Raw genomic sequence first — 22,969 nt, forward strand, 5'->3', positions numbered from 1 at the left:
CTGCGAGTGAGATCCCAGTGGAAAGAACAGGTCATCAAAGAAGGAGGTACCTTTCTCTGAAGGGAGGAGAGAACCTCCACTTTGACTATGACCTTGTCTAAACAAGATAAGAGTCGGAGAACTCAGAGGGCTTCCATAGCCTTGGAAACTCATGACTAGAGCATAGGGAGATTACTGATGCCATAGACAGGAGTGTCAATTGGTAAAGTCAACAACAGGAGTCACTGTGCACTTACTCCTCATGTAGGATCTCTATCCTTAATGTGCTGTACATTGAGATTTAATGCTATAACGAGTACTCAAACAATATATTTCACTTTGTGTTTCTATGGGGGTGCAAACTGTTGAAATCCTTACTTAATGCATACTAAACTGATCCTCTGTAAAAAAAAAAAAAAAATTATCAATTCCCAACTTGACTCTCACTGGGATTAAACATGACAATAGGTCTGCTCTGATTTCATCATCATTTAAAAAAAATCATCTATTATTTTTCACTTTATGTTTCTGTGTGGGAGCAAACTGTTGAAATCCATACTTAATGTATACTAAGCTTATCTTCTGTATATTAAGATAATCGAGAATGAATCTTGATGTGAATGGAAGGGGAGAGGGAGTGGGAAAGGGGAGGGTTGTGGGTGGGAGGGACGGTATGGGGGGGAAGCCATTGTAATCCATAAGTCGTACTTTGGAAAATTATATGCATTAAATAAAAGTTTAAAAAAAAAAAAAAAGATGTTCAACATCATTAGCCATCAGAAAATTCAAATCAAGGCTGGCGCCATGGCTCAATAGGCTAATCCTCCGCCTAGCAGCGCCGGCACACCGGGTTCTAGTCCTGGTTGGGGCGCCGGATTCTGTCCCGGTTGCCCCTCTTCCAGGCCAGCTCTCTGCTGGGGCCAGGGAGTGCAGTGGAGGATGGCCCAAGTGCTAGGGCCCTGCACCCCATGGGAGACCAGGAGAAGCTCCTGGCTCCTGCCTTCGGATAGGCACGGTGCCGGCCACGGCCATTGGAGGGTGAACCAATGGCAAAAGGAAGACCTTTCTCTCTGTCTCTCTCTCTCTCTCTCTCACTGTCCACTCTGCCTGTAAAAAGAAGAAGAAGAAGAAGAAGAAGAAGAAGAAGAAGAAGAAGAAGAAGAAAATTCAATTCAAATCAAGCCCACAAGATACTACTTCATACAATTAGAATAGCTAAAATTAAAAAGGCAAGAATAGGGGGCTGGCGCTGTGGCACAGCGGGTAGGGCCACTGCCTGCAGTGCTGGCATTCCATATGGGTGACAGTTTGAGTCCTGGCTGCTCCACTTCTGACTCAGCTCTCTGCTATAGCCTGGGAACACAGTAGAAGAGGCCCAAATCCTTGCACCCGTGTGGGAAACCTGGAGAAAGCTCCTGGCTCCTGCATTGTGATCAACGCAGCTCCTGCTGTTGTGGTCATCTGGGTAGTGAACCAACAGATAGAGGATCTCTCTCTCTGCCTCTGCCTCTCTGTAATTCTGTCTTTCAAATAAATAAATATTTTTTAAAGGTAGGGATAGGTATTTGATATTGCACTTAAGTTGCTGTTTGGGATGGCTGCATCCTATACCCGGATGCCAGGTTCAAATACTAACTTCTCCACTTCAGATCCACCTTCCTATTAATGTGGGAGGCAGCAGTGATACCACAAGTACTTGGGTCCCTGCCACCCACGTGGGAGACCTAGATTGAGCTCCAGGCTACTAGTTTGTCCTGATCCATTCCTGGTTATTGCATGCATTTAGGAAATGAAACAGCCAATGGAAGATCACTCTCCATCTCTCTGCCTTTGAAATAAAAATGAAAACAAATACACTTAAAATTGAAAAGGCAGATTTTTAAAAATATATTTTTATTTTATTTATTTGAAAGAGTTACAGAGAGAGGGAGAGAGGGAGAAAGAGAGAGAGGGAGAGAGAGAGAGAAAGAGAGAGAGAGATCTTCCATCCACTGGTTCGCTCCCTAAATGCTGCAGCGGCCAGGGCTGGGCCAGGCCAAAGCCAGGAGCCAGGAGCTTCATGTGGGTCTCCCACATGGGTGCAGAGGCCAAAGCACTTAGGCCACCTTCTGCTGTTTTCCTAGGTGTGTTAGCCAGGAGCTGGATCAGAAGTGGAGCAGCTGGAACTTGAACCAGGATCCATATGGGATGCCAATGTCACAGGTATCAGCTTTACCCACTATACCACAGTGCTGGCCCCAAGGCAGATATTAACAAGTGTTGATGAGGGTATGGAAAAAGTGAAATACTCATACACAGTCAATGAAAGCACAAAGTGGTACAGTCATTGTGGAAAGTAGTTTCAGTTCCTTGAAAGGTGAAACACAGAGTTAGGGGATGACCCAGCAAATCTAATTCTAGTCCTTAAAAGAAATGGAAACATACATTCACATAAAATTTCATACACAGATGTTGATGGCAGCATTACTATTATTTATACTAGGCAAAACAAGTGTAAACAACTCAAATGTCTAACAAGTAATGAGTGGATAAGTAATATCTGGGATATCTATATCATAAAATACTATTTTTTCATAAAAGAAATGAATTTTTGATATGCACTATAACATGGATGAACCTCAAAGACATTATACTCTGTAAAACACCAGTCCAAAAAGCCCATACATTGATTCATTCTATTTGTATGAAATGTCTAGAATAGGCTATAAACATATAGACATAGAAAATAGATCAGTGATTGCCAAATACTGGGGGACTTGGGGAGACACTAGGGGTAAATATCAATGAGTATGAGTTCCTTTTCTGGAAAAATGAATATGTTCTAAAATTGTGGTGATTATTGTACAACTCTGAATATATTAAAAATCATCTGGTGGTTTTTGGTGTATGGGTGATATTTAGTAAATGGATGAATTTTACAATATTTGAGTTATATCTTAACAAATCAATAAAAAAAAAACAGGTGATTGAATCAACTGGGGAATGAAGTTGAGGTGTGTGCAAGGCTTACAGGCATCACACAAAAGAAGGGAAATACAGCACTTCCTGCCCTTGACATTGGATTTCCTGGCTGCTCAGGGATGGAAGAGGGGGAGTGAAGGGGGAATATTTGCCAAAAATGGAGCTGGCTTTAAAATTTCACAACCTTCAAAAACTTATCTTTTAAATGCTGGTGATAAGGCTCTAGTGCCATGCCCTAGTTACAGCACAGTCAAGAAAGTACAGAAAGCACACATTGTGCTTTAGGAATGAACTTGATCCTGGGTTTCCTGAACCCTCACCATCCAGCTTGTCCATTGGTACAGTTAATGTCCCACAGATAGTCATACAGACTTAGAGAGGCAGGGCACTTCCATAGAAAGAAACGCTCAGACTTCCAGACTCCAGTGATCTGAGCACCTGCTCATTTAAAGGTGAGGTGTATTCCCAGGTGCTGAAAACTCCTAGTGTCATCTCCAGAATGGCCAGTCATGTCCCCACTCGGTCAAGTATTGAAACCTAAGTGCCATTTAAGATCATTTTAAACTAAGATTTTTATTTAAAAGATGGTTTCTTAGCATATATCCAGTAAGGTACAGCTAAAAATCAATGTTAAGATATCTCAATACAGACAATTACTTCGGATGAACAGGCATCAGAAATACAACCTAACATAGAGTGGGTAACCTGCAGCCTGGACTGGGTTCTGTCTCCTTCCACTTGGAAATTCTCAGTGAAAACATTGTGAGGCTGCTGCCGCCTCTCAGCAAGAGAATACAGTAGTGAGGGGATTTTTTTTCCCCCATACAGAATCCCTGCCATCTTTTACTTCTTCAAATCAATATATCTGATAAAAGGTGTGTTCCACAAAATATCAGAAATCATTCCATAGAATCACTTAGAAGGGAACAGCAACAAATGTTATCTAGGTTCCCTACATATGGAATTTTCTGAAGTTTAATATAAGTGAATTTTATAAAAAAACAATTTGTTTTGCTCTGAAGATACTTAAGCTTAAGTTCCAGAGCAGTTGAGGCTTTCTAGGAATTTATCCTAGGGAAATAATCTCAAAAAGATGAAAAGCTGAAATGCATAGAGTTATATATTATATCATTATTTTTAAAATTATTTACTTGCAAGACAGAGAGACAGAGAGGTGCTATCTACCTCCACCGGTTTATTCCCCAAATACCCACAACAGCCCTGGTCTGAGAGGTCCAAAGCCCAGAATTCAATCCAGGTTGTCCACATGGATGACAGGAACCCAAATACCTGAGCCATCAGCTTCTGGGTCTGGATTAGCAAAAAAGTAGAAACAGGAGTTGGAGCCGGGTATCAAACCTGGGTACTCCCATGTGAGATGCAGGTGTCTTAATCCCAATATCATTTCAACAGTAGAAATTGTGAAACAGTCTGAATGCTTAAATGTAGTGAAATGGGTGATTAATATATGACAAATATACCCCATGGAATATTATGTTACTGCCAACAAAACACATGTAGAATAAGGAAAAATGGTTAGGATGCTATTTCAGAATCACCACCCTAAACTGTATACAATAATTATAACTGTGCATCAATATGTAAGACTATGAGCAACAATGGAAATAAGCAAGCAAAATTTGCCTCCACATGGGATACCCAGAAGAAGCTCCTGGCTCCTGGCTTTGATCTCGCCCAGTCTTGGCTGTTGTAGCCATTTGGAGAGTGAACAGTGGATGGCAGATCTCTCTCTCTCTCTCCCTCTATTGCTATAACTCTGTCTTTCAAATCAGTAAAAAATTGTAAAAAATCTTAAAAAAAAACAAAGTAGAACTTCATATATTTTCAAGTGAGGGGAAAAGTATTAAAGGAAAAATAGTGTATTAAACATTAATTATAATTTCTATATTATAGGTCCAAACTTATTGACATGAAAGCTGTTCATAATATATTTTTAAGAGAAAAATATTTAGGATATATAAGGTATGATATATTTGGGGGGCTGGCATTGTGGCATAGTAGGTAAGTGACTGCTTGTCACGCTAGCATCCCATATTGGAGTGCTGGTTCAAGTCCCTGCTGCTCTACTTCTGACCCAGCTCCCTGCTAATGTGCCTGTGAAAGCAGCGGATTATGTTCCAAATGCTCGGGTCCCTGCTACCCACGTACAAGACCGGATGGAGTTCCAGGCTCCTGGCTTTGGCCTGGCCCAGTTCCGGCCATTGCAGCCATTTGGGGAGTGAACCAGTGGATAAAGATATCTGTCCCCCTGCTCCTCTCTCTCTGTCACTCTGCCTTTCACAAAAATAAATAAATAAATAAATAATTGTTTAGTTTTGGGTTGGTTAGTGGAATATTAAAATAATTTGAGTTATAATTTATATACTATAAAGCCTGCCCATATAGATATATATTTCATTAGAGCTTTGTAAATTTGTAGAGTTACGTAGCCATCACTGTATGATGTCCAATTTTAGGACATCTCCATTACCCCCATTCTCTCCCCCTGGCTGCAGCCAATCCCCACCTGCACTCCCAAGTATCTGCTTCCTACCTCTACAAACATAATTGTATTTTTTGACAGAAAAAAATGAAAATAAATCACATTTTTGTATCCACAAAGAAAAATCAGAATGGACGTGCACCAGAATTCTATATAGTGGTTCATTTGCAAATAAAATTAATTTAAATTTTGAGAAATCTTTTTAACTTTTTTGCCAATTTCTATTACCTACTGATATTTTAACTTTCCTTTTAAAAGGTTATATGAGAATTCCACATAAATATAGAAGATGGTACAAATGCATTTTCTTTCACCTCCTACCAAAACCCAACTAAAAGCAAAGGGTTTTTTTTAAACTTTGCTTAACTTTAAAAGAATTTTTTAGAATTATGTATTTATTTAAAAGGCAGAGTAATAGAGAGAGAGAGCAAGGAGACAGAGAAAGATCTTCCATCTGCTTACTCACTCCCTAAATCAGGAGTCAGGCACTCCATCCAGGTTTCCCACATGGGTGACAGGGGCCCACATACTTGGGCCACCATTCACTGCCTTCCCAAGCATATCAGCAGGAAGTTGAATGGGAAATAGAGCAGCCAGGACACAAACCAGCTCTCCAACAAGGGGTGTCAGTGTCATGAGCATCAGTTTAACCCTCTGTGAGACAATGCCAGCATTGAAAGAGTAACAGAGAGGCAGAGGCAGAGGCAGACAGAGAAGTCTTCTATCTGCTAGTTCACTCCTCAAATGGCCACAATGGCCAGGGCTAGGCCAAACCGAAGCTAGGAGCCAGGAGCTTCTTTTTGGTCTCCCATATGGATGCAGGGACCACCTTCCACTGCTTTCCCAGACAATAGCAGAGAGCTGGATCAGAAGTGAAGCAGCCAGGACTCAAACCAGAGCCCACATGGGATGCCAGCACGGCAGGTGGCAGCTTTACCCACTACACCACAGCAACGACCCCATAAAGGGCTTTTTAAATGTATGAAATCATAAAAGCAAAAGGGAACAGAAGCAAAGGAAATAAGCAACAAGTTTATAAACTTGAAAGCAGATGGGAAAGCAACAACTGATGCTGTAGAATCACACAAGCTGAATCCCAACTCAGCAGTGGGGAGGCTTAGACATAACCAGATTTACATAATAAGTCCCACGCCCACTCCAAAGACAGCTCCAGCTCAGGTTCGATGTTTAGGGATAAAGGTGAGGCTGGAATTAGGAGGATTAACTGAAAATATCTTTTATGAATCAGATAAATCCCCAGACTCCTTCTCTAATTCCAAACAGGCAACTATACCTCCCCTTATTCTGCAGAAAACTGAACAGGCATAGTAAGGGATGGGGGTGCCACTGCCAAAACAGGAAGATTAGATGAACATATACAGAGTTCCCCTTATCTGAACGGGATACATTCCAGAACCTCAGTGGGTGCCTGAAACTGCAGATCATACCAAAGCACATATTCTATGCTTTTTCCTATCCAAAAGGCTTAATTTATAAGCCCGTGACTATAAAGTAAGTTGAAAGTATATTGTTGCAAAAATTAAAGTAAAAAGAAAAGAAGGGGGATTGAGGAAGGGGAAGTATGGTTTTCTTCTTAGAATTATGTCTATGAAATCGGTTCTCTTTATAATAATAAAATAAATTTAAAAATAAATTAGACACAGTAAGAGATTAACAGCAATTAATGATAAAATAAAACAATTATAACAATATACTGTAATAAAATTGCCAGCATCACTACCTCTGTGCTTTGGGGTCATTGTTAAGTAAAATGAGGGTTGTTTGAACACGTGCATTGCAAGACTGACAGTTGCTCAGATAGCTACTAAATGTAAGAGGTAGACAGTGTATACAGCAGGACATTCTGAACAAAGGGATGTGTCATGTCTCAGATGGGACTGAGCAGGTGGCAAGAGATTCCATCATGATACTCACAATGGCATGCAATTTGAAATTGATGAGTTATTTATTTCTATAATTTTCCATTTAATATTTTCAGACCACAGTTGACCTCAGATAACTGAAGCCACAGACAGGGAAAGCACGGATGACTGGAAAGGACTACTACCATAAACCAAAGGCTGAGTGCACCCACCTCCAGGCCTCTTCTGCAACTCAGCTCTCAAGAAAACAAGAATTGGTCCTATATTATCAAGATGAGAGGACAGAAGATTTTTCTCTGTAGAATCTAATCTACGGAATAAGGTGTAACATAGTGGGAGTGGTCACTTGTCTGAAGTGAATCTCACATGATCAGAGCTTCTTATCAGTTTTTTGGGGGCACCATGAAGCATTTCAGAAACGGAGACCAAAACAAACAAACCAAAGGCAACAAGGAGAATACAGAAACTGCACAGAGAAAAATGCTTAAACATTTATTTTATTAATATATTCAGAGACAGAAGAGAAAATAATACAAGTATAAAACAATAATAGGTAGAAGAACACATACCAAATCGAGGTGAAGACTTCTGTCTACACAAAAAAATCTGCACTTAAATGTTTACAGCAGCTTTATTCATAAATGCTAAAACTGGAAGCAACCAAGATGTCCTTCAATATCCATGCAATGCAATATTATTGATTGATAAAAAGAAATGAGCTGGGCCAGCGCCGTGGCTCACTTGGTTAATCCTCCACCTGCGGCGCTGGCATCCCATATGGGCACCGGGTTCTAGTCCCAGTTGCTCCTCTTCCAGTCCAGCTCTCTGCTGTGGCCTGGGAGGGCAGTGGAGGATGATCCAAGGGCTTGGGCCCCTGCACCCGCATGGGATACCAGGAAGAAGCACCTGGCTCCTGGCTTCGGATCAGCACAGCGCCAGCCGTAGTGGCCATCTGGGGAGTGAACCAACGGAAGGAAGACCTTTCTCTCTGTTTCTCTCTCTCACTGTCTATAACTCTACCTGTCAAATAAAAATTAACAAAAAAGAAGAAATGAGCTAACAAGTCACAGAAAGTCATGGTGGAAACTCAAATGCATATTGCTAAGAGAAGGAAACCAACCTGAAAAGCTTACCTACTGTATGATTCCAATTACAGTTATGTGTCACTTAATGATGGGCATGCATTCTGAGAAATGTATCAAAGGGCAAGCATTGTAGACAGACCTTACACAACTACAATTGCTGTGACATCACTAGCAACATGATCTACAGGGCTGTGGTGATATGTGCAGTCTCTCATTGGCCAAAATGCTGTTGCACTGTACATGACTATGTATGATATTCCGGAAAAGGCTGAAACTTTTACAGAGAGTAAAAAGATCTACAGTTGTTCAGGACTTAGTGAGAAGACAGGTGAATTGGTGGAGCACAGGGATTTTGAGGACAGGGAAACTACCCTGTATAATATGGTAATAGTAAATATATGATCTTACACATTTGTCAAGACCCATAAAATGGACAACACAAAGAGTAAACACTAACATCAACTATGGACTTTAGTGAGTAATAATGTATCAATATGCATCAATTGTAACAAATGTCCTCACTAATGTAACAATCAGAAGTTGGGTATGTGGTACCCCTCTGTACTTTCTGCTCCATTTTTCCATAAATCTAAAACTGCTGTAGAAATAGTCTATTAACAAAATAAAATGAAGTATTCTTAAAAATTGGCTAAATTGGCAGTGAAATTAATACTGTTTTTTAAAGATTTACTTATTTATTTGAAAGTCAGAATTACAGAGAGGGAGAGACAGAGAGAGAGATCTTCCATCCATTGGTTCACTACCCAAGTAGTTGCAGTGGCAAGGGCTGAGCCAGCCCAAAGCCATGAGCCAGGAGCCGTGTTTCTGCTGTTTTTCCCAGGCCATTATCCAGGAGATTGACAGGAAGTGGAGCAGCTGGGAAACAAACTGACATCCATATGGGATGCCAGGGTCTCAGGTGGCACCTTTATCCGTTATATCCAAATGCTGGCTCCAGCTCTTATATTTTATTTATTTATTTGACAGGCAGAGTGGACAGTGAGAGAGAGAGAGAGAGAGAGAAAGGTCTTCCTTTGCCGTTGGTTCACCCTCCAATGGCCGCTGCGGCTGGCGCACCGCGCTGATCCGGAGGCAGGAGCCAGGTGCTTCTCCTGGTCTCCCATGGGGTTCAGGGCCCTAGCACTTGGGTCATCCTCCACCGCACTCTCTGGCCACAGCAGTCAGCTCTTTTATTCTAAAGAGAACTATAAATTTTAAGAACCTTTGAAAGATCTTTAAGATATTAAGTATCTAAAAGTATCACTTTGAACTGAGCAATTTTTTCCTTTCGGAAATTCACCCTTAGAAAAAAGTACAAGAGTAGGCATTGTGGTACAATGGGCTAGGTCACCACCTGACACACACATCCCATATTGAAGTGCCTGGTTCAAGTTCCCAGCAACTCTGCTCCCAACCCAGTTTCCTGCTAATGCATCTGGGGCAGGACAGGGATACAGCAGATGATGACTGGGTCATTCCCTACCAGTAGGAGACCAGGATTGAGTTCCCAGCTGCTAGCTTTGGCCAGCCGATGCAGGCATTTGGGGAGTAAACCAGAGAGTGGAGAAGGGTCCATAAATACGAAGTAAGAAACTAGAATCTCATTTAAATTATCCAGTGGGTAAATGGTTAAATAAATTATGGTATATAATTAGATGGGATTACATGCAATAAAATTATAATTAGTGACATCACAGAAAAATATCCATGAGTGAAATATTGATTTTAAAAGAATACAAAATTGCATATACAATTACAATTGTGAAAGAAAACTATATTTTTGTAAAAACTGTGTGAAATTGGTGGAATTGTTGATGCTCTTTTTCCCTTTTTACCAAATTTTCTAATATGTCATATTTTCTTTAAATGGAGAAGGGGTTTTCAGTGATGTGGCAAAGTGCACTTTTCTAAGTACTTCAATATAAATATTGGATTTGGCAATGCCTTAATGATTTTTTTTACTCTTATAAGCTACAGGAAAGAAAACATTTTGGAGGCAACATATTTATAATAAAGCAGGAAGAAAGTATCACAAATGGATTCCTCACTCTGAGGGATAAGAAGAGGATAGGGCTCAGTACACAGCTCACAAAGGCCTCCATTTTCTCTGTACAAGGCAAGTTCATTTTCAGAGAGGGTGCTGAAGTGAGAGAAGAAAGGTTAGGCCAGGGGCTGGCACTGTGGCATAGTGGGCTAAGTCCCATATAGACACCGGTTTGTGTCCCAGTTGCTCTTCTTCCAATCCAGCTCTCTGCTCCTGGCTCCTGGCTTTGGATCAGCTCAGCTCTGGCGGATGCAGCCATTTGGGGAGTGAACCAGTGGATGGAAGACCTCTCTCTGTAACTCTCTTCTAACGCAGGCCCCCTAGACTTTTTTCTTTTGAGGAATTTGTTCTTTCTTACTGATTGTAAGAATGCCTTATACACAGAGTATTAACAGTTTATTATTGCCAAGGCTGCTTTTCTTTTTGTTTATATTTTTTGTTCTGGATAGCTGAGAATTATGTAAAAGTTTAAATAAATGTGTATGCATATAGTTCATGCTTTCCCCTGTTCTTGGCTTTGCAATAGTGGTTAGGATGATCTTCCCTACACTACCATTATGTAAATATTCACCTCCTTTTTTCCCCTAGAACTTTAAGAGGTAGTGTGATGTGTTAGATGAGAACAGACTCTGATGCCAGATTGCTGACATCCGCAGTGGTTCTCATTATCTCGTTAAGCCTCTGCTACCTCAACTGTGAAATGGGAGAAAAAGAACTCCTAATTTACAGAGCTGCTCCAAGAATAACATGAGTAAAATACATACACTAGAAAAAAAGTGCTTAAATTGGCTTGATACACAGATAATTTAAATAAATGTTAGCTGTTATTATTTTTTCTTTAATTTACCTGGAAATTATTCTGATCAAAAAAGTGAGATTGAGATCAAACTCTGCTTTTTCCTCACTTGATTAACTCCATCTTTCATCACATTTCTCTCAATCTAGCTCAGTTTCCTTCCTTCTCTTCATGAGATATAATCAACATTTTTCACTTTAATTTTTTTATTCTTACAAGTATAATTTTTAAGTTAAAAATAAAAATTATATTTATTGGTTTTATATATGATACGTAGTCATAAGTCACTTCATTAGGTAATGGGAATATATTCTCAGAAGAGCATCCCTAGGCAATTTTTTTGTGTGAATGTCACAGAATGTGCTTACATAAACCCAGATGGTATAGGTCAATCACCCAGTGTGGCTGTTTTCTAACTCTGACTTTCAAATAAAATAAATGAGTCTTTAAAACAAAAAAGATATATGAGGCTGCTGCTGGCCTAACACAGCAACTGCTTTACAGTATTTCTTAATACATAAGTAGAAGTATACTCTAAAATATTAGCAAAAAAAGTATAGTAAATACATAAATCACATATTATTAAATAATATATAATTATACATGTCGTACTTTGTACAACTAGCAGCACAGTAGGTTTATCTACGCCAGTATCACAACAAACATGTGAGTAATGCCTTGTGTGATGAATTTTTAAAGCTACCACATCACTAGTTGGTGAGAAATTTTCAGCTCTATGACACCCTTACAGGACAACTGTCACATATGCAGTCTACTATTGACTGAAACATTGTGATGTGATACACGGCTGTGATGGTATTTGCTATGGTTGCTATGTGTTAGTCCAAAATTCATCTGTTGAAATTCTAATCTCCCAGGTGATAGTTTTAACTAGGTCATGGTAGAGTCCTCCTCATAGGAGACCCCCATGCGCCTGGGTTCAATGCCTGCCTCCAGCTCCCAATTCCAGCTTCCTGTTAATGCGGATCCTGGAAGCAGTGGTAAAGGATCAAAGCAGTTGGATTCCTGCCACCCACAAAGGAGACCTGGACTGAGTTCCTGCCAACCACAAGCCCACAGTGGCGGGCATTTGGGGAATGAAACAGAGGATGGGAGGTCTGTCTCACACACTCTGTCTCTCAACAAATAAATCTTTAAAATTTTTTTTAAATACAGGGAAACACTAGAGAGCAACCTCGCCCCTTCTATCATGTGAGGACACAGAAGTACTGTCTATGAACTAGAAAACAGATTTTCACAATCAGTCTGCTGGCGCCTTTAGCCTGGACTCTCCAGTGTCTAGAATTGTGAGAAATAAATATTTGTTGTTCATAAGCTACCCAGTATATGGTACAATTTTTATAGCAGCCCAAAAGGACTAAGAAATAAGTATTTATATATTTTGTTCCAAAATGCATAAAGACAGCTAAAAAGTCAGGCTCAGAGTTTGTTACATGCTGCTGTCTGAAATAGTACATTCTCTTTTCTTCTTTTAAATTTCATGTGTTAATGCATTAAAGCAAGGGTTTAATGTCTTTAGCACAGTCTAGGAGCCCAGGGGCTCTGGCTGGTGCCTAACTCTCGGCCTCGTCCCAGCCCCGTTAGGCGGACAGCCCTGGCCTCTCTGTGTTCCTCAGGCCTGTCCAGGACTCCCCCAGGCCTGTCACACTCTGCAGTGCTCTTCTCCAGTCCTCCTCCTGGCCATGTCTCACTATTCCTTCTCCACACAGGCAGTACCTCCTTCTCCACACAGGCAGTACCTCCTTTTCTACACAGGCAGTACCTCCTCAAACCCTCCTGACCTCTTCAAGATCAATTGCATACTCCTGGCTACTCTTTCCCTCTCTAGACCTCATTTCAATTATAAAATCATCTAGTTAACATAGAGGCTAGTGTATTCATTAGTGTGTTCTGTTTCAGTAGGAACTCATTTTAATATTGGTTGAATTAATGAACAGAAAATTAAAATAGTAAGTATGACATATATTAATTCACCTCATAATCATCTTCATAGAACTAGATATTATTAAATAATTACTACAAATGTTAACTACTTGAAAGCAATGAGTTCAAATTATCATTTTTGCTATAGAGAAAAATGTTTGATGAAAACCCTAAATTTTGTGAATTCCAAACTAGTCCTTTGTCCTTTTGGTCTGAATTGAAGTTTTTTTTTTTTTTTTTGACAGGCAAAGTGGACAGTGAGAGTGACAGACAAAGAGAAAGATCTTCCTTTGCCGTTGGTTCACCCTCCAATGGCCGCCATGGCCAGCGCGCTGCAGCCGGCACCCCGTGCTGATCCGAAGCCAGTAGCCAGGTGCTTCTCCTGGTCTCCCATGGGGTGCAGGGCCCAAGCACTTGGGCCATCCTCCACTGCACTCCTGGGCCACAGCAGAGAGCTGGACTGGAAGAGGGGCAACCAGGACAGAATCCGGCGCCCTGACCAGGACTAGAACCTGCTGTGTCAGTGCCGCAGGTGGAGGATTAGCCTATTGAGCCACGGCGCAGGCCTGAAGTTTTATTATTGGTACATTCATATGTACATTTACTCATTTTGTCATTAATTACATTTTTTAAAAGATTTATTTATTGGGGCCAGTGCCATGGCACCGGCATCCCATATGGGCACTAGTTCGAGTCCTGGCTGCCCCTCTTCCAATCCAGCTCTCTGCTATGGCCTGGGAAAACAGTAGAAAATGGCCCAAGTGCTTGGGCCCCTGCACCCACCTGGGAGACCAGGAGGAAGCACCTGGCTCCTGGCTTCAGATCCGTGCAGCTCCAGCCGTTGCAGATATCTGGGAAGTGAACCAACAGCAGGAAGACCTCTCTCTCTCTGTCTCTCCCTCTTACTGTCTATAACTCTACCTCTCAAATAAATAAATAAAATCTTTTTTAAAAAGATTATTTATTTATTTTAAAGTCAGAATTACAGAGAGGGAGAATCAGAGAGAGAGAGAGAGATCTTCTTCCACCTGCTGGTTCACTCCCAAGATGTTTACATTGGCCAGGTCTGGGCCAGGCTGAAGGAGCCAGGAGCTTCTTCCAGGTCTCCCACATAGATGCAGAGGCCCAAGCACTTGGGCCATCTATTAGCAGGGAGCTGGATCAGAAGTGAACAGCTGAGACTTGAACCGGTGCCCATATGAGATGCCAGTATCTCTGGCAGTTGCTTTACCCACTATGCTACCACATTAGCTCCTAATAACATTTTTATTATTTACCTTATCATTGAGTCTGCTGATTGAAAGATGAATTATACAGTTTTTTCCCCTTTGAGAGTTTTGAGGCCAGTGAGACATCTGCCAGCGTCATTACAACTAAGAGGCAGTATGACACAGAAAGAAATGTGGGTACAGAGTAATCCTTGTTGTCTAGAAAGGTCAAAGACGACTCTGGAAATTATGTGCTTGAGACTTTAATCTCCATATTTTCATTGAAAGGAAGAGCAGGAAAAATGCCTTTTAAAAAAATCAAAAAACAAAACAAAATGTAAACAGTAAAGCCTATTTACTTGAGGCCAGCGCTGCGGCGTAGCAGGTAAAGCTGCCGCCAGCAGTGCCAGCATCCCATATGGCTGCCGGTTCATGTCCTGGCTTCTCCTTTTCCAATCCAGCTCTCTGCTATGGCCTGGGAAAGCAGTAGAAGATGGCCCAAGTTCTTAGGCTCCTGCACCCATGTGGAAGAACCAGAAGAAGCTCCTGGCTCCTGGCTTCGGATCGGCGCAGCTCTGGCCATTGCGGCCAATTGAGGAGTAAACCAGCAGACGGAAGATCTCTCCCTCTCTCTGCCTCTCCTTCTTTCTCTGTGTAATTCCAACTTCCAAATAAATAAATAAACCTCTAAAAAAGCCCATTTACTCGTCACTTCTGCAAGTCACTTTTCACATTTATAAAGAACACCTTTATTCACTATATTGGCTGTCTTCAATGGCAAATATAATGCGTCTTCAAACATTTGTGGAAATATGGAATCAAAAAGTACAAAAGTTTAAAATCCAAAAGCATAGCTTTTTAAATAATATGTATTTTTTGTCTTTTTGAAGACTCATACAACTGAATATCATTATGTAAGTGACATAGCCATACTGAGAAAGACAAATATCACATGTTCTCTCTTGTTTGAAGACACGAACAAATGTTTCCTAGTTTTCAGGAGGGAATGTGTCTGGCATGATGGACAAGACAGTTAAAAGCTGTGTGCCATCCCCAAAGATTCTCTTCTCTGCACTGTAACCTTAAGAGTCCAGAATTGGAAGATGGCGGCAGAATAAGATGAAAGGAGCCATGATGCCTGAGCAACTATAAGGATAAAGAACCTAATCACATCAGACTGCAGTGTGACCAAGTAATTAAGACACTGAAGTTTGGAGGGTGTTTGTTACAGCAGTTAGCTTATCCAAACAAATCACCCACTCCATCCTGAGGGTAGTGTGTAGTCAATCAGAATTTCAGGCAGTGATACAATGACAAATACTCTCAGTCTCCATTTAAATATCTATCACCCCTTCTTTGCTAACAGGACCTCAATTTCATTTGGGGTACCAAACAGCTCAAAGTAAAGAATTTTTTTAAAAGAAGTTTATTTGAAACTTAGAACCACAGAGAGGGAGGAAAGAGGGAGGGAGGGAGAGAGACAGGAGAGGAGGAAGAGGGAGGGATCTTTCATCTGCTGATTCACTCCCCAAATGTCCACAACAGTGGAGGCCAGGCCAGGTCAAGCCAGGAACTCCATTCATGTATACCACCCAGGTAGCAGAGATTCAAATTCTTGGGGTATCATCTGTTGCTCCCCAGGCACATTAGCAGGAAACAGGATGGGAAGTGGAGATGGGACTCTATTCCAGGTACTCCCATGTGGGATACGAGCATCCCAAGCAACATTTTAACACACTGTACCACAATACCCGCCCTGAAGAGAAGAATTTTGATTGGTCTAAGTGTCTCATGAAAATTCTGTTCCCTACCTTTCTAGCCTCCCTTGCAGTGAGCAATGGCCAGTGCAGCCTAGTTCCAGCTGAGGAGACCTAATAGGATTTCTGGAAAAGGTTTTCCTTCTGTGATAAAGAGACTTCAACATCTCTTTCCCTCTCTTCTTGCCTTAAACAAGTATCTGCATGACTGGAGGCTGCGTCTCTAATTCCACATATTCACCAACGCCATACATTTGTGGGCTGATGTGGGACACATGTGAAAAGAGAAGCATATGTCCCACCTAAAAGGATTAAAAAAAGTGATTATTTATAAACATGGAAATTACAAAACAGAAGCCTCACTGGGCCCAAGGCCATTCAGTTCAAGAAATCTGAAATATAAAATCTATTCATTTAACATTTACCCTTAATTTTTTGACACAATCCACTGAATCCAAAGCAACATATTTATCTCTCACACTTTTCTCAATGTGCTGCCTTTAAATCAGTGTACTCCGAATTTCAAATAAATAAATACATTTTTAAAAAATCAGTACAGTATCTGGCTAACAGTTCATACTTTTGAGTCAGACTGCCTGGATTCAAATCCCAGCTCAGGTATTCACTGTGTAAACTTAAATGGCACTAAGTTTCTATCCAGCTTTCATTACTAAAATGAAGGTAACCATAGCACATACTTTTTTTTTTTAATCTTTTATTTAATGAATATAAATTTCCAAAGTACGACTCATGGATTACAATGGCTTCCCCCCCCATACCGTCCCTCCCACCCACAACCCTCCCCTTTCCCACTCCCTCTCCCCTTCCATTCACATCAAGATTCATTCTCGATTATCTTAATATACAGAAGATCAGCTTAGTATACCTTAAGTAAGGATTTCAACAGTTTGCTCCCACACAGAGACATAAAGTGAAAAATAATAGATGATTTTTTTTAAATGATGATGAAATCAGATCAGACCTATTGTCATGTTTAATCCCAGTGAGAGTCAAGTTGGGAATTGATAATTTCTTTTTTTTTTTTTTTTTACAGAAGATCAGTTTAGTGTACATTAAGTAAAGATTTCAACCTTTTGCACCCCCATAGAAACACAAAGTGAAATATACTGTTTGAGTACTCGTTATAGCATTAAGCCTCAATGTACAGCACATTAAGGACAGAGATCCTACATGAGGAGTAAGTGCACAGTGACTCCTGTTGTTGACTTTACAAATTGACGCTCCTGTTTATGGCATCAGTAATCTCCCTATGCACCAGTCATGAGTTTCCAAGGCTATGGAAGCCCCTTGAGTTCTCCGACTCTTATCTTGTTTAGACACGGTCATAGTCAAAGTGGAGGTTCTCTCCTCCCTTCAGAGAAAGGCACCTCCCTCTTTGAAGACCTGTTCTTTCCACTGGGATCTCACTCACAGAGATCTTTTTGCCAGAGTGTCTTGGCTTTCCATGCCTGAAATACTCTCATGGGCTTTTCAGCCAGATCCGAGTGCCTTTAGGGCTGATTCTGAGGCCAGAGCATAGCACATACTTTTAAGGATGGCGGCAAAGATGAAATAACACAAGCAGTATAAGGCACATAGCAGAATGCTTGGCACATAATGCTTAATAAATATAAGCTTTTCTTTTTATTACTTCCAAATCTCAGCCAATGCTCTTCAAGTGGTGAAATATTCCATTGCCTGTGGGGTGTCCTAGCAGCCTATGTATGTAGTATGGTTTATGTTCAGGGCCCCTAGGGAGCAAACTAAAGAATAATTAAGGTTCTCTAACCGCCTTTAGACTGCTTGTAGTTTTGGCAGGGTTAAAATAACATCATACCTAAATTTTTCTAAGTACAGGATTACAGTCAACAACTAAGAATTGAGATGAGAGAGGACACTTGACGTGTGGGAACATGCCCCCTAATGTCCTTGTGAATTCCTCACCACAGACGTGTGGACTCTGGGCCTCACTCTCGACAACATGACAAACAAGAGACAAGTAATGGCCAGCGATGATAACCAGAACAGCAGTAGTGGGACACCCATCACTTACTTAAACAAGTATACTTGTTATAGTAAACAAGTAATAAGTATACTTGTTTAAGGCCTTCTCACCACGCTCTCTACCTTCCCCATGCTTCTCCAAAATTCACCTTCCAAGGAAATGGCCCACATTTTTGCTGCTCCATATCTCTGCTCATATGATTCCCTCCCTTAAAGAAAAACCAATTAGCCCATCCCTGTCTATTAAAACTATTTCTCAGGGGGCCGGTGCTGTGGTATAGCAGGTTAAGCCTCTGCCTGCAGTGCCAGCATCCCATATGGGTGCCGATTCGAGTCCTGGCTGCTCCACTTCTGATCCAGCTCTCTGCTCTGGCCTGGGAAAGCAGTAGAAGATGGCCCAAGTACTTGGACCCTTGCACCCATGTGGGAGATCCAGAAGAAGCTCCTGGTTCCTGGCTTCGGATCAGCCCAGCTCCAGCTGTTGTGGCCATTTGGGGAATGAACCAGCAGATGGAAGACCTCTCTCTCCCTTTACCTCTGCCTTTCTGTAACTCTGTCTTTCAAATAAATAAATAAATCTTAAAAAAAAAAAAAAAACTATTTCTCAGAGTCAAGGTACATGCTTTGACTTTTAAAATAGTGTCCTGCTCAAATAGTCTCCCTGACCTTTCTGAACCCCTGTTGAACTTCATTCATTCCAAAAACATTTTTTGGGTACCTTCTATGACCTTCAAATTATTCTGTGTGCTGAGGGGACATGGCTTTGACTGTTTAGGAATGGCTTAATGGCTACAATAAATTGAATTTATTTGTACTTAGTCTCTTCCCCAACAGTACTTACAATTAATGATATACGTAAAGTAACAGAATAGCAACAGAAAAGTCAGGTCCAAGAGCTACTAACCAATAAATAAATAGTTCAGCATCAAATAAAGCTCTAAACTTCCCAGAGAACAAGGCAAAGGAGAAGCAAATAGTCTTCTTCAAGAAAAGATCACGCTGGCCGGCGCCGCGGCTCACTAGGCTAATCCTCTGCCTTGCGGCGCCGGCACACCGGGTTCTAGTCCCGGTCGGGGCGCCGGTTCTGTCCCAGTTGCCCCTCTTCCAGGCCAGCTCTCTGCTGTGGCCAGGGAGTGCAGTGGAGGATGGCCCAAGTGCTTGGGCCCTGCACCCCATGGGAGACCAGGAGAAATACCTGGCTCCTGCCATCAGATCAGCGCGGTGCGCCGGCCACAGCGCACCGGCCGCAGCAGCCACTGGAGGGTGAACCAACGGCAAAGGAAGACCTTTCTCTCTGTCTCTCTCTCACACTGTCCACTCTGCCTGTCAAAAATAAAAAAAAATAAAAAAAAAAATAAAAAAAAAAAAAGATCACGCTTACCAGCACCTCAGGATGAATAACTTTTTTATTTTTTAAGATTTATTCATTATTTGAAAGGCAGAATCACAAAGAGGCAGAGGCAGAGGCAGAGGCAGAGACAGAGAGAAAGGGTTTCGATCCACTGTTTCACTCCCAAATGGCTGCAACAGCTGGAGCCAGGCAATTCGAAGCCAGGAGCCAAGAGCTTCCTCTGGGTCTCCCACGTGGTACAGAGGCCCAAGCACTTGGGCCATTTTTCACTGCCCTCCCAGGCCACAACAGAGAGCTGGATCAGAAGTGGAGCAGCCGGGACTTGAACTGGTGCCCATATGGGATGCCGGCACTGAAAGCAGCAACCTCACCCACCACTCTACAGTGCCAGCCCCAATAACTTCTTCCTTTCCCTAGTGTATCACAATTCTCATTTGGGATATTGCAGAGGTTTCCAATATAGGTTCAGCATCCCTCACATGAAATGTTTGAGCTCAGAAGTGCTTCAAGATTTGGATTTTTTTGTTGTTTGGACTTTAGAATATCTAAATCCATCTACATTATAAGATATACTGGAGAAGGAACCCAAGTGTAAACACAAAATGTATTTAGGTTTCATATACACATAGTCTGAAGATGATTTTATACAATGTTTTTGGTGCACCTCCATTTTGACTACAACTTGTAACACAAGGCCAGGTATGAAATTTTCCACTTGTGGTTTCATTCTGGTACCCAAAAAGTTTCAGATTTCTATTACCAGATTAAGAATGTGGAACCTGTAATATTTCACTGTCCAAACTGCTAAGCACTGAGGCCCTAGCCATGGCTTTAGAAGAGGCTGACCTCCAGGATCCTCCACTGTGGCAAAAAGAACATCTGCCTGGATCCCAATGAGACCAGTGAAATCACCCATGCCAACTCCTGCCAGCAGATCTAAAAGCAGATCAAAGATAAGCTACTGATCCACAGGCCCATGACGGACCATTTCTGAACTCCAGGCTAGAAAAACACCTTGACTCACCAGAAGAGAGGCATGCAAGCATAAGGAGGTGGAATAAGACTGCTGATGTTCAGATACCTAAGAAGGACGCCTGGATGAGGATGAGAATTCTGTGCCAACTGCTCAGAAGGTGCTGGGAATCTAAGACTGAACACCACCCGTACCACAGCCTGTGTTGTGTTCAAACACAATCAAATTCTCATGGCACACATCCGCAAGCTGAAGGCAGACAAGGCCTACAAGATGCTCTTGGCTGACCAGACTAAAGCTCACAGGTCTGGGACCAGGAACACAGCAAGTTCCACAGGGAGAGACTCCTGGTTGAGAGGCAACAGAGCATCAAGCCTCAGTTCAAGGAGGAAGACACCAAGAAGGAAAGTTCCCTCTGGTTTGTACAAAGTGATCTTGACAAATATATGGATACATTATCCAGTAAAACTCCCCATTGTACAATATTGGGTATTTACATTGTCATTAGTAAACAATTTTTTTTCCTGACAAAAAAAATTTTAAACTGCTAAAGCAGAGGTATGTATAGGATGCCATATGATATAAACTAAATTCACTAAATATTTTAAAAAGTATTTATTTATTTACTTGAAAGGAAGAGTTAGAGAGAGAGAGAAAGAGAGAGACAGAGAGAGAGAGAGAGATCTTTCATCCACTGGTTCACTCCCCAAATGGCTTCAATGGCTATAGCTGGGCTCGTCCAAAGCAAGGAGCCAGGAGCTTCATCCAGGTCTCCCACATGGGTGGCAAAGGCCCAAGTACTTGAACCATCTTCCGTTTCTTTCCCAGGCACACTAGCAGGGAGCTGGATTGGAAGTGGAGCAGCCGAGACACAAAACAGCATCATTATGATAAGGTAGTGCAGCAGGCTGTGGCTTTACCCACAATGCCACAACTCCTTAAATATGAGAGGGCTTCAAAAAGTTAATGGAGGAGTAGGCATGTGATGCAATGGTTAAGACACTGCTTGCAATGCTACATTCCTCTGAGTGCTTGGGTTCAAGTCGGACTCTGCTTCTTTTTTTTTTTTTTAATTTTTTTTTTTTTTTTTGACAGGCAGAGTGGACAGTGAGAGAGAGAGAGACAGAGAGAAAGGTCTTCCTTTGCCATTGGTTCACCCCCTTAATGGCAGCTGCGGCCGGCGCACCACGCTGATCCGATGGCAGGAGCCAGGTACTTATCCTGGTCTCCCATGGGGTGCAGGGCCCAAGCACTTGGGCCATCCTCCACTGCACTCCCTGGCCACAGCAGAGAGCTGGCCTGGAAGAGGGGCAACTGGGACAGAATCCGGCGCCCTGACTGGGACTGGAACCTGGGTGCCGGCGCCGCAGGCAGAGGATTAGCCTATTAAGCCACGGCGCCGGCCCGGACTCTGCTTCTAATTCAAGCTCCCTGCTAATGTACATCCTGGGAGGCAGCAAATGATGGTTCAAGTAGTTGAGTCCTAGCCACCTATGTACTAGTCCCTTTTTGAGTTCTGGGTTCCTGATTTCAGTCTAAGCAGCTGTAGCTGTTGCAGGTATTTGAGGCATGAATTAGCAGACGGAAAAATCTGCCTGTCTCCGTTTCTCTGTCTCTCTACCTTTCAAATAAATAAAACCAAATCAACATATTTTTAAAGTTCAAGAAAAATGTAATTAAAAGGTAAGTTAATTTTGGTGCAAAAGCATTTTTAAACGTGTACATAGTTTTTCCATAATATGCATTTTCCATGAACTTTTGAAGTCCCCTTGTACTATATTTGTTAATAAAAATAAAGATAATAATACTGTATTGGAAGTTAACTTATTAGAACACCATTCTACAACTCTTGTTTCAGAATTAAATAACCAAAATAGCATGCAAGGATTTAAATGAATGTCGATCACAATATAAAGAAACACATATCATATAGAAATGAAATGCAATGTTTGAGTCAAACAATAAAAGTATACTCATTTGTGCATCTCACCATATTTGACATTGCATCATTATTAGTTAACAATTCTCTCCCACTTAAGCTGGGTCTGATGTGAACTCAGTCAAAGGAAAACAGCTCATCTGTTTGAAAAACTGCACAAGAGACTGCCTGGGGCTTAAAGGTATTGCACTGAGGATTTTGCCATCCACCCTTCTCATTTCTTTCAAGAACTTTAATTCCACACTTTCAATACACACTTTTTGAAGATTTATCTATTTGAAAGGCAGAGTGAAAATGATGGAAACAGAGAAAGAGATCTTCCGTCCAGTGATTCAATCCCCAAATGGCCACAATGGCCAGGGCTCATCCAGGCCCAAGCCAAGAGCTCAGAACTCCCTTCAGGTTTTCCACAAGGTGGCAGGGGCCCGAGTTCTTGGCAGGGGCCCAAACATCTGCTGCTGCTTTCCCAGGCATCTTAGCAGAGAGCTGGTTCAAAAGTGGGATAGCTGGAACTCAAACCAGTGGTCCCATATTTGCTCGCA

The 22,969-nt window shown here is 41.7% G+C and overlaps 1 protein-coding gene across 7 annotated transcripts in view; it reads right to left on the reverse strand.

Annotated features, from left to right (window-relative positions):
• Window positions 1-22,969, reverse strand: part of GREB1L (GREB1 like retinoic acid receptor coactivator) — a 285,560-nt gene that overhangs the window by 230,752 nt on the left and 31,839 nt on the right. The gene's annotated exons all lie outside the window — the stretch shown is intronic.

This window comes from Oryctolagus cuniculus, chromosome 10, assembly GCF_051225735.1.
Source record: "Oryctolagus cuniculus isolate XC-2025 breed Fujian yellow rabbit chromosome 10, ASM5122573v1, whole genome shotgun sequence".
NCBI classification, from domain to species: Eukaryota; Metazoa; Chordata; class Mammalia; order Lagomorpha; family Leporidae; genus Oryctolagus; species Oryctolagus cuniculus.